At 38.9% G+C, this 13556-nt stretch overlaps 1 protein-coding gene across 1 annotated transcript in view; it reads right to left on the reverse strand.

Annotated features, from left to right (window-relative positions):
* The window catches only part of LOC136826038 (pterin-4-alpha-carbinolamine dehydratase 2-like), a 43785-nt gene extending 41713 nt beyond the window's left edge, over positions 1–2072 (reverse strand). Inside the window, exon 1 of the mRNA XM_067082910.1 lies at positions 1851–2072. The gene's annotated coding sequence lies outside the window, so the exon portion shown is untranslated. The remainder of the gene's footprint in view (positions 1–1850) is intronic.
* Between the last annotated feature and the right edge of the window lie 11484 nt (positions 2073–13556).

Raw genomic sequence — 13556 nt, forward strand, 5'->3', positions numbered from 1 at the left:
AATTACCGAAGCAGACCATATTTAGGACCAGCCCTCGGGGGATTCCCATAAAAACATAAAAAAACATGCAGTAAATTTCTCACACTATTTAAGAACAGGCCATTTCTCAAGTTATCAAACCGTATTGCATCAAAGACCCCCTTTTCTATTCTGCTGTCAAAAAATGTCATTAATAAACAATATTTTTGTGCCGAACTCTTCCTTCGAATTCAGTTTAGTAAAATTTTACTTTAGCCGCGCAGCCTGATTCCCGCCAGTCTTCGACTGGGACACGTTCCTCATACATATATAGATGTAACCTTTCCTATAATGCCAAGTCCTGACCTAACCAGATCTTACCTACCTAACCTAACTTAGGGTGATGTGACCTGACCTGACCTGGCCTGGGGAGGGCTGGACCTACCCGAAATGGCCATAACCAGTCCCGGTCGGCGACTGGCGGGAATCGGGCCATGCAACTAACGTAAATTTTATTATTATTTCGATTTTATTTTCGTATCTGCGATATATATAAAGCCTCGCATATAGCCTAACCTACTTTCCTTCCTTTCGGCAGCGCATGCCGGTTCGCTACTCTAAAGCAGGTCTACACAGTTTAAAACCTACTTGCCCGGGCTACCCTACTTGCCATGGGCTACCCTGCTTGCCCTAGGATACCCTACTTGCCCTAGGATACCCTACTTGCCCTGGGATATCCTATACTTGCCCGGGATAGCCTATACTTTCCCCCGGGATAGCCTATACTTGCCTGGGATACCCTACTTGGCCTGGGATATCCTATACTTGCCCGGGATAGCCTATACTTGCCTGGGATACCCTACTTGCCCTGGGATATCCTATACTTGGTCGCGATAGCCTATACTTGCCCGGGATAGCCTGTACTTGCCCCGGGATACCCTATACTTGCCTGGGATACCCTACTTGGCCTGGGATATCCTATACTTGGCCGCGACAGCCTATACTTGCCCGGGATAGCCTGTACTTGCCCCGGGATACCCTATACTTGCCTGGGATACCCTACTTGGCCTGGGATATCCTATACTTGGCCGGGATAGCCTATACTTGCCTGGGATACCCTACTTGCCCTGGGATATCCTATACTTGGCGCGATAGCCTATACTTGCCCGGGATAGCCTGTACTTGCCCGGGATACCCTATACTTGCCTGGGATGCCCTACTTGGCCTGGGATATCCTATACTTGGGTCGACAGCCTATACTTGCCGGGATAGCCTGTACTTGCCCGGGATACCCTATACTTGCCTGGGATACCCTACTTGGCCTGGGATATCCTATACTTGGCCGGGATAGCCTATACTTGCCTGGGATACCCTACTTGCCCTGGGATATCCTATACTTGGCCGCGATAGCCTATACTTGCCCCGGGATACCCTATACTTGCCTGGGATACCGTCCTTGCCCTGGGATACCCTATACTTGCCCGGCATACCCTATACTTGCCCTTAAGTCTCAGGGACGAGCAATCCAGCCCTGGCAAATCAGGCGATGCCCCTAGCTTAAGGGCACAGCCTGGATCAGACCAATGTTATGCTATCCCGTTGACGTCAGGCCTACGAAAAGAGCTATCTGGGTGACTGAGTAACAGGTTCGTTTTTCTTGCGTCACGGGCCCTATTCACGTACCCTGACCTATGCCCCATACCCTGTGTGACCTCCCGTGCAGCTTTTATTGGGTCTCTGCGTCAATGGTCATCATAGCAACGTCAGCCACGGCAGGTCTAACAAACTGCCGTGGTATCATCAGCTGATACTAGGAATGGGAACAGGAATACTATTCCAATATATTCCAAGTCAGTCAAATTGGAATGAGAGTAAGGCCATTCATGACTTACCATTTCTGGCGATCAATAAACCTGCTACTATGGAGAGAGAGAGAGAGAGGAGGAAGATCGGCTCAGCAGGCCAATAATTTACGTCCTGCTACTTGCATATAACAGCAGGTAGTGGCTCTGCTGTTTCAGCAGCAGCAGCAGCAGACGGCGGCAGCAGCAGCAGCAGCCGCCTCTGACTCTTGGTGGAAATTTTCTTTTTCTTTTTTTTTTCTGGGGAGAGTTTGCTTACAGGTCTCCACTTGTGGATAATAATGTCGTACAATTGCGTGATGATATATATGGAAGGGTATGAGTACATTTTCTTTTAGAGATTAGTATCTTCTTATCGCACTCTTTCCTCCCTTAATAGGAAAATTTTTTAATAAAACTGATTCATAAATATCGTCCAAGTCCTGATTTTAAAACATTCTCATTCATAATCCTAGAATGAAGATTCCACCAACACTCAAATACTTAAAACTTGTGGATGGATGTGACATGAAAATTTTACTTATTATCGCTAAGTCTGAAGGGAATTCTTAAATTTTTTTGTAAAAAATCCCAAATTTATGATTCATACATAATTTTTCAGAAGGTCCTAAGGGTGACAGAAAGACTGAAATGGAGATGGCATACAAATATGACGAGCATCTCTACGGGGAAAGTATTCCTCGTGCAATGATAAACTGTCACTTGGCATAATAAATTATTGTGTATTTATCTCAATTATAAGATATAACGTGCTCAGTCTTTTCACAAATTTTGATGCAATGTTGGCGATTAGAAAATATTACCCTATTCGAATTGCACTTCATGTTTTATAGGGCGTTTATAAATTCTTTCATCATTAACTCTCTCTCTCTCTCTCCAGATAAAGGCTGTTTCTGTAAAAGGAAAAAAAAAACTACGCAAGTGCTAAGCTGCCAACATTCACGGACAAAAACCTTAAATACCTCAAGTGCTTCGTCAGTCTTCAAAGTATGAACTTTGTAATAAATGTTATATTTTATCATTTTCACTTTCGATTCTTGCTTTTCGAGTTTTTTTTTTTTTCACTGCAATCTGCTATATATTAAAGTATGGTTCCATTTTGAATCTTGATTATCCCTGGAAAAGGCCATGAATTGTGGAAATAGCTGTTAGCTAGTAGAAGCTTTGTTTATCCCTCCGTGAATACTGAAGTTAAAGCGAACAGCACTGGAGCATGGGCAATTAGCACTTGAAAATAAAGAAAAGACTGTGCCAGCAAAGTATATGTATATGTGTGTATATATATATATATATATATATATATATATATATATATATATATATATATATATATATATATATATTGTAACGACCCGAGTGGGCCGTTATGCAGGTTCTTTAACATACTCAGGACGGGGCTGTCATGACTGACGGCAGATGCAACAAACAAAGGAGGGGAAAACAACAAAAACAATAAAATGAGCTTAAAATTAATTTATTTACAAGATTTACAAGTGAGTCAGGTCTGGTAAAAAGATAAAAACCCTAAATACAAGAAAAACCAAAAGGCAGCACTAAACAAAATCAAGTTAAATAAACAAAAAGTAGCTGTAAGAAAAAAAAGCAAAAATAAACAACAGCAGGCAGAAAAAAAAAACAAACATACGTCCTCCATCGGGGCACCAAGACAGCCCTCAGCTGCACGACAGGGACAAAAACCCACAAACCAGAAAACCCCAATGGAGACGTCAGGACAGCCTCACGCTGTCATCAAAGATGAGCAGCTCGTGGTCACACGACTACTCATGGTCACACTCCACCTCTACGACGTGCTCCACTTCGTAGGCGTGCTCCAATTTGCTGCTCAAAAACTCGACCAACATCGACTCCAAAAAAACTGCCTGCTGCTGCTGCCACTGCCGCTACCTCGCTGCTCTACCAGACCCGACTGGCGAAAGAAAAACGGCAGCTCACCGACGAGAACATCAAAACAAAAAAAACTTGAAGGTAAGGAGGCAGCAATCCACAAAAGGGAACGAGCGGGGAACCAGCAGTTCCCACAAAACCATCACTTAACGTGACATATATATATATATATATATATATATATATATATATATATATATATATATATATATATATATATATATATATAACCATAATATACCCATGGCAAGTTTAGGTTTCAATTGTCACGTCAAAAATAAGGTGATACTATTTCTACAGTTCTAATTATTCTTGATATAAACATTTGCCTTTAATCAGTTAACGGAAACTTTCAACCGATTCGAATCTCTCAAAAGTCAGTATAAGTAGTACAATATTTTTAACCTCCAACGGAAACTTTGATGTAGGAATACAGCTTTGCAAAGCAAAGAAGAACCTCTTAAATGTTGTTGTATGTAATGAATGACTAGATTGGATTCCGATATTTAGGTTTAGAAGCCAGACACTTGACCAGCTAGGCCATTCATACCTCTTGTTACTTGTTAGGTATTTTAAACATAATACTGGTAATGAGGTCCCCTTTTTATTGTTCGAGAGCTCTGCTATAGTAATAGAGGACTTACCGAACTGGGTCGCTTGAGACTCTGACTCGGTTTCTAAATAAACAAGAAGCATTCCGACCAATATTTTATCCACTCTGAACACGTGGCACTCACAGTGTCTCAATCTCCTAAACACTGGCCTCAGAATCAAAAGTGAGACCAGTATGAAACACATTATATATATATATATATATATATATATATATATATATATATATATGTGTGTGTGTGTGTGTGTGTGTGTGTGTGTGTGTGTGTGTTTATATCATTCTCTACAAGAGATGAAAGGTTAACAATAACGCTTGAAAATCATGTAGAAGTGTTAAGTGTGTTTTTCCCTGATGTACGTACAATGAGCTCTTCATAGCTCCCGCCCAGTTCATTATAAACCCTCGGAAAAAGTTCTTGGAAAAATGGTTCATGTATCTACGTGATTTTTTAACGTCCATCGGAGAATTTAATGTCCGAATATAGCTTTACATGGAAAGGAGGAGTCTCTTGGACTGGATCATGAACTTCTGGAAATAAAATCTCCCACTACGCTATCTATTTCGTACACCTGCACAAAAAGGCTCATCAGCTGCGAGAGAGGAGTAATTGTCCCCCTGTAGAAGGGTAAAGGTGTCAGAGTAGACCTTCAGAGTCACAACATGACTTAGCCGGTTAGGTTGACGGCAGATCTTGGATAAGAAAGTGAGACGGATGGCAAATAGACTGATGAGGGAAGAAGATTGTGGGTTATACAAGGGAGAGGTCACGTCCATCAGGTGTTTGTTGTGAAACAGGAAGTTCATGGGAGGGGTCTACAGTGGCACAATGGACTCATCATGCGTGTGTGTTTGTGACTTTTTTTCAGCTTTTAGCTATTTCCTTTAAAAGACAGGTGGCTCCTGCTTAACTATTTCCTTTAAAAGACAGGTGGCTCCTGCTTAAAGAAAACAAAAGAATCACTTGTAAATTACTGAATCGTGGGTGGACCCCTCGTGTAGAAAACGTCCACAATATTATTGCTTTATACACCACAACCGCAGCTTACCAGCAGCACGTCAATCATCCATATGTTGGGCCTCCTGTGTATACTGAACTTGCTCTTCACATTGTCGAATGTATACTATTTTCACCAACCTGCCATCCTCCGTCATTTCCGCATGACCGAACCATCTCACAGCCGTGCTTTGACCTTTGCTTACCCTTTTTACACTCTTTTTAAATACTTCATCACTCACGATTTAATGTCAGTTTCATCTGAGGAGGTTAGCCATCTATGAGTTCTGTGCATTCTCCTCTGTCGTGTGCACTTTCTGCCCGAGTTCCTCATCGTCTACCTCTCTCTATGATCTGAGTCTTCCTTCCGGTCGGTCTCCTGTCATTTCCTTATCTGTTACTTCATTAAGTGAACACTTTTCCCCTTTTGTCACATGTTCAAGCTATCTCATCTATTTTCTACCCTCTGCACACACATCTCTGCTGCTTCCTCATTTGTAATACAACTTTATCAGCTCCGTTCAGTCAAGAATTTCAGCCTTTAGTTGTCAGAATCCAGATTTTTTTTTTTTTCACAGCTTACAAATGAACGAGTTTTACTCAAGCAAAATGACGTTTTTCTTTTGCTCTTTTTATTATCACTACTGTCACCAAAAGTCTCAGAAATATCGTTCCTTGCTACCCTTCCTTACGGCAGCCTTCCTCAATTCTGATCTCTATCCAGTACAGTATGTCACCAAGATGGCAGAAAAGTTCAATCTCCTTCAAGGACTGTCCCTTCCACCATCCTCCTTGATTTCGGAGCTAGTGATCTTAGCTTCTGTCACACCCGGATGATATGAACCAGTCAGTCAGACTATTCAAATGCCGGCTTTCCAGACGTGGACATTGCTTTCCCAGTCACCATTCACTGGGCTCTGCTTACATTAATTTTCAATCCTCTCTTGCGCTTTTTTTTAAATTTATAAAACCGCTTCCAATCATTTCACTATCAATATCACGCTATCTATACACATAGATCCCAGGTGCTTCCTGTCTGCACTCCTTCGCAGCTGTTTCTGAGACAAGTAAAACGACCTCAGTCATGATACTCGATGCACGTAACCATTTATCTCAAAAGCCTTCCGACTAATTATAGTTACAACTAATTTCACGGAACGCCAGTGAGTCGTTCTGGTACACTCTGCGCTCTCGGTGCAAATCCGATTGTTTTTCCCGGCACTCTGTCAAATGCTCTTTCAAGATCTTCGACTATCTGACGCGACTTCATTTTTTGCATTGCACTGTTAGCTGTTAGTTTAGCTGCTTCTCTATAAATGTCGCTACAATTGTCCAGTTTTCTGGCCCAAAGACAAATTGATACTTATTAATTCGAACTATTTCTCTTTGGGTCTATACCTTGCAGCATCTCTCATACTTTCTTATCGTGTTCCAGTAATCTTACTCCACTATAACTTTCACACTGTAACGAGCCATTTTGGTTCAATCTCTTTCTTATATAAGGGTTAACTTTGAAATGATATAAAGTGGTTAAAAAATGAACACTCATCCTTTACATATTGATTCAAGGTTAAGCATCTGTGCAGAACACTGCCACAGCATAAAACCTTCCTGTATTTACACATAAGGTTTACCTGCAGTACACTGGCCCATTAAAAAAATTGTATTATTAATCCATCTTGCAATCACTCTCTCGCTTCGCGCAATGTATGGCAATACTTATTCTGCCTATGCTCTCTCTCCCTCCCTTCTTGACAAAATTAGTTAATTACACTCCTTTTCATCATATATCGTTTTTCAATCTCTCCACATTGTTGTGCCATATCAAGACATACGTCCAGTTTTTCACTTTTGACTTTATTTGCTCCTCTTGTTGTATCCCTACATTTAACACCCTTTCAGCCCATTTTACTCCACATACATTACTGAAATAGTGCATCTCTATTGTGTAGCTTTCTTTTTTTTTTTATTGAATTCAGCATCTACCAGACATCACTTCTGTAAAGGATTGTTGACTTAACAATCCCTTTGTGTATAGATATTTTTGCTTTCCTAAACACTTATCTACCACACATTTCAAGACTTACTGCTACGTTCATTGTTTGATATATTCTATATTTACCCACTATTTTCAGCCATCAGCTATTCTATTTGCTCGTGAATTCTTTCATGAATTAACCGCTTCCAAAGAAGAAGGTTCCTTGTCCGTCTTCCTGACTTCCACTTACCCTCTTAACCATTTTCAAATTTTCTTCTTTTTTTCCTTCATTTGAGTCCGTCCTATTTCCGACTTCTTTCGTTGATCTATCCAAAAATTATATTTATGAAAAAATACGTGGGTAAAACACGTCCATGTCTGGAGTCTACACGGCGCGTCAATCGCCTTTCTACATATTTCAACAGCTCTATCTTTATCGTATAACTGATAAGCACTCAAAACCTATACTCTACGGCAAACATCCTCGATACTCTTTATATCACATCAACTGTAGTATAACCTTCTCTTTGTCCGTCTATGACACACAGGTTTTCTATTGAGGTTCGAACTTCGGTATTTATAAGGCAATGCATCCGCCCATCCTCTCCTTCTAGACCTACACCACGCCATCTCTTATCAGTCCTGTTACTTGGCCTATTAACATCGATCAAAACCTAGCTGAGGTATATATATATATATATATATATATATATATATATATATATATATATATATATATATATATATATATATATATATTATATATGTATTCGAGTAATGTTATGAACTTTCAGTTCTTACAGTCACCTTTCCTTGTATACAAAGAACAATATCAGTCTCACCTATCTCTGGAACTGGAACTGGAATATAAAATTTAGGCCAGAGGCCAAGCGTTGGAACCTATGAGGTCATTTAGCGCTCGAAATAATGATGAAACAATTGTTAAGAGGGGGTGGAAAAGTTAGATGGAAGAAGGAGAATATGAATGGAGATATGGTAAAAGGAATGAAAGGGGTTGCAGCTAGGGACCGAAGCGATGCTGCAAAGAACCTTTAGTAATGACTACAGTGCACAACACGAGGTACACTGACGACACTACCCCGTTACAGGGGATCTCTTTAGAGCCTTTCCCTCATCAAGACGTACCTTACACAACCCGGTCTGTCTTTTAACACCACACATAGGGGCGTGCACAAGTTGGGGGGGGGGTTGCTTAACCCCTCCACTTTTTCTCCTTCATAGCTAAGGTGACCTTTTTGTCAGAAATAATAATTAGATCATATTATACATAGGCTGACTGATACTATACCAATATTTGTCGATAGCATATTTCCGATCTAACCCTGCTAAGCACTGAGAAAGACATCACAGTTGATTAGGAAGAAATCGTAAATATTTTCAAAAATATGGCTAACAGGAGAATGCTACTATGATCTTTGAAGTCTATTAGGCTGTAGCATCCATATGCTTCACTAAATCTATTAATTTAAGTTTTGATGATTAAGGAAACATTTTTTTCAGGGGGGTTAGGTTTTTATTATTAATAATATCTTGAAAATCCTACAAGGGAAGCAGGAAAATGTATTGAATTTAATGGATTTTAAGAGTGTCACATTATTCTTTCAATATTTGTTCTTTATATATATATATATATATATATATATATATATATATATATATATATATATATATATATATATATTATATATATAGTATATTGTTATATGATTATAGCATACAAAACACGGCAGATTTCATTTTCAAAAACTAAGGGAATGACTTTTTCCAGTTGATCCCCTGCCCTTCTGAAAGTCTGTGCACGCCCCTGCTACACAGTAACACTCTGTCAGGCGTGTAAACTGTGATTCTCAGTACCAACTCCAATTGCTTTTTCATTCTCCAGCCTATTAGCATCCCTCTTAACACATTCTGACGCCATTTTCTAATTTATAGTAACCCGTTCCAGTCTTACATCATTCAGATCTGCCTTCCTCTATTCTCTAGAAAGCCTAGATTAAACAGCTCGAAATAGCCGTACTCACTTCCTGGATCCACAACAGCATGACCTTCGAAAACCTCTCAGTATGTTAATCATGGGCTGAGGAAAATACCACTAGTCGATGATTTCTGTTTATTACAATATAAAAAAAAACAATTAAAAATATATAAGTACTTTTCTATGCACTGTACAACATTTCAGCACTCCTTAAAGTCTTTGAGATACATTAACATTATTACAATAATATTCAATAACATTTCTTCTAAGTTTGATGTTACTTGCACAAGACAATAATGTTATAATAATGCATTTATGAACACGTGCACGTTTGCCATTTTACATTTTCACAAAAGGAGAAGTGCTCAGCCATATTACCAATGGACAATCATGATGACCAATTTATTCCATGACATGCAGCCTCAGTCTTGACCAAACCGACCCTGGCCTACTTATATTTACTGAATGTATCGTCGCAGAGGGTAGCCATCTTGACATCCCTGAGAGAAAGGCCGCCACAGTCGTGGGTGGACCACGTCACCTCCACTTTGTTGTAAACGTTGAACCATTCCGGGTGGTGATCAGCCTTCTCGCCGCTCATGGCGACTCTGCTCATCCAACTCCACGCCTGGGCAGGGAAAGAAGGAGACTTCAGATTCTAAAATAACATTTTTTTCCCTCCTGATTAAATATCTGCGGTCAAGAATAAATAACTACGTTCAAGAACAACCGCAAATACACTTGTTTATGAACGTTCACTGTGTAAAAATGATAGGCATTTTATCTGGATAGATATGTAGGCTAGTTATTAAATCTATTTGAACAATTTTACTCCATTTTCACTTTTACTAGCAGAGAGGCCAATAAGTTAAGGCAACAGGAAACAAAAAAAAAAATAATATAAAATACCTCTAGGTTATAAATATATAGCAAGCACCCTACTACAACCGAAGCCCAAAATTCAATATATAAAACTTCATACAAACCAAAGACCTAAATATCTCCATTCATTCGACAAGACCGGAAACTTCTAAGATTTTAAAACGCAACCGGATTGAAAATCTTCTTCTCTATTTCATAAAAATAATGCAACTGCGTTACATAAAAAGTCGTAAGATATTTCAAAAAGAACCTTACTGAAACGATTTACTCATTTATAACTAAAATAATGCATGACTGCTATTAGCTCTCATACGTTCTCTTAGTAAATGATTCAGATAACTAGTTTTAATTCTCCAATTGGTTCTTAGCCACGTTAAATAAGTCTAATCCTTCGGGCCAGCCCTAGGAGAGCTGTTAATCAGCTCAGTGGTCTGGTAAAACTAAGGTATACTTGACTTTAGTTTGTATTTTTTTTCTTTTCAAGTGGCAAAGCCATATGCGTTCATCCTCATTTCATGTGCTATACTTGTAATGTTTTGAGCCAAAATCCCAATTCTTCATTATCACTGCACCCCTCAACACTTACTTGAAAACCCAGTTATATGTCAAGACAATCCTCAGAATAATTATTCCTTAGTGTTGTAAGTATCGCTTGGTTTGTTAACATTTATGAGACTATCGCATGCATTTTCCCTTTTCTCATTAACCCAATTCAGATTACTGACAATATAATAAATTCTGCATTGAAATTTCTTGGCCTATCTCTTAGTGCTGGGATTACTGATTTTTAAAACATTTAATTGGCAAGGTGCTAGTAATATCTGTGTATGTATGTATATATATATATATGTGTGTGTGTGTGTATGTGTATACACACACACACACACACACACACACACACACATATATATATATATGTGTGTGTGTGTGTGTGTGTGTATAACTGAATCACGAAAATATGGGATGTGATGAATACATAAATAAAGGCAAAATCCACGAAGGAAAGAGAAACACTGGAGTGCTGCGAGGCCTTTCGACTGTCGTCCTTTACTTAGCAGAGTCTGCTAAGTAGAGGACGACATTCGAAAGGCCTCGCAGCCGCCAGTGTTTCTCTTTCCTTCGTGTATTTTGTCTTTATTTGTATATATAGATATAAAAATTATGCTATATTATCTTTCGACTAGATTTTCATTTTAATAGCTTTCACACTAAATTCTTCCACCGTTGACGTCTCCTGTGGCATAAGCAAAATGAACAAATAACTGGAAGACGACGAATACATACATCCATAAAGTTTTTAAAGATGAAAGTCTTGTTGATGGCATCGCGACCATCGACCATCTTCCACCCGGCATCCAACAAGGCCTTCAGCTGGGTCTCACGTTCAGCATCCGTCAACTTGACAGCCTGCAAATTGAGGAAACAATTTGTAATGTGAAAGGAAAACGGCAAGTAATGGTATTGCGCTGTATGTGACCGCTGAGAATTAAATGCTAATATAATAACGACAAACTTATAAGGCTTTTTTTCGCAACGCTAGGCGATTAGAAATCTCCACATCAAACCGGCATGAACGAACATTAAACCAAGCACAACAATATTCAGGTAGTGAGAATGTTATGGTTAATTAAACGTGAATGTCTCTCTGCTACTATAAACACAAATACACACATACACACACACGGTGATGTAAAAAAAAAAAAAAATTCATAAATAGCTACGTGTTCTATAAACGTTCCAATCGGCTGATACAAATCCCAGCACTCGAGGGGTATATGTACCTGTAGTCGGCATCAACTTATACCACTATTGACGGCCAAATGGTCTAGAACGTCGACTGGAAGTTGTTGGTGGGTGCTGTCAGGTGTCAGGTGTTCGAGTCACCTAAGTACCAAATCATTTATCACTTATAATTCCCCTTTGGTGATATTCCCAAGCGGCGTGAATTGCATATTAAATGACATTCGTTGCTTGTTGTTTGTATGTATGGATATGTATATATATATGATATACAAGTATATATACAGTATATATTCATATTTTATGCATATATTTATGTATGCATATATATATATATATATATATATATATATATATATATATATATATATATATATATATATATATATAATGGAATCGAGTCTATAATTGAATAAACTAAATGTCTTCATATACGCATAAGGGCATACAGAAAATCACTGATAAAGACAGAGCAAAACAGAAAGAGGCGATAACTGAACTAAGTGATCCCAGATGCCGAGTTTGACCGTTCGTCGCCATTCAAATCAAGGTGTTTATCACATACAGCGCTGGGCAGAACTAACTGAGATGTTGACATCGCCCGGTGACATCTCGCACACCATGACATTAACTCGATAACAACTGTTGAACGAATTGTATAGATAAGTGAAATGTGAAACATTAACGGAAAAGGGGAGCCCATCTGGACGAAACTTGGGAAAATTATACCAGATTTTGGCATCGAATGAATACCCATATATACGAAGACTCTGGAAGGAGAGTCAGTTAGAAAAAGGCATCAGGGCAGAGAGTGTGTGAGATGTGTGGAGAAGTGACAGTGAAAGCTCGAAGTGACTTGTGAACTTATATAAAATTTCTGAATGCCCATAGACTAAGTGAAATTCTAAGTCCAAGAATTTTACAATGTGCCTTTTAAGATAGAGACTCGGTCACTTCTACCCATTGAAAGGTGGAAAGTTATACAGTTTAAAGACTAAAATAAATGTATTTAAGGGGAAACATAATTTTCATTTAACCAAAATATATAAAAATGAAAAATTGTAAAAATTTGGAAGATAGCCGACATCTGAGCATGATGAGTGAAGCTCAAACGTAGTTAATTATCGAGCAACTCGTTCCTATGGCAGTGAAAGCACGCATTGCAACAGACAGTTTATAAGAAGTGAGTACATTTTCTGAGGTATGATTAACATAAGAAGTACATTTTTTTTAGCTTGAAGGACCCAGCCACTAAAATACCGAGGAAGCAAAAATGAAAAATGTTAATTATTTTCTTAGGTCTGTACCCTATACCCACCTTGTGGGTTTAGGGTATTCTATCGAAATTCGCCCTGGTTTTTTTAGGTCTGACTGCATGTTCATGAGGGATTTTACCACCAAACTGGATCCTCTGATGGGTATTTGAATTGAATATGGAATTTAGGCCAAAGGCCAAGCACTGGGACCTATGAGGTCATTCAGCGCTGAAACGGAAATTGACAGTAGGGAGGTTTGAAAGGTGTAACAGGAGGAAAACCTCAAAGCAGTTGCACTATGAATCAACTGTTAGGAGAGGCTGGAAAGTCAGATGGAATAAAGAGAATATGAAAGAAGGTACAGCAAAAGGA

The sequence above is a fragment of the Macrobrachium rosenbergii genome, chromosome 40 (genome assembly GCF_040412425.1).
Source record: "Macrobrachium rosenbergii isolate ZJJX-2024 chromosome 40, ASM4041242v1, whole genome shotgun sequence".
Lineage (NCBI taxonomy): Eukaryota > Metazoa > Arthropoda > Malacostraca > Decapoda > Palaemonidae > Macrobrachium > Macrobrachium rosenbergii.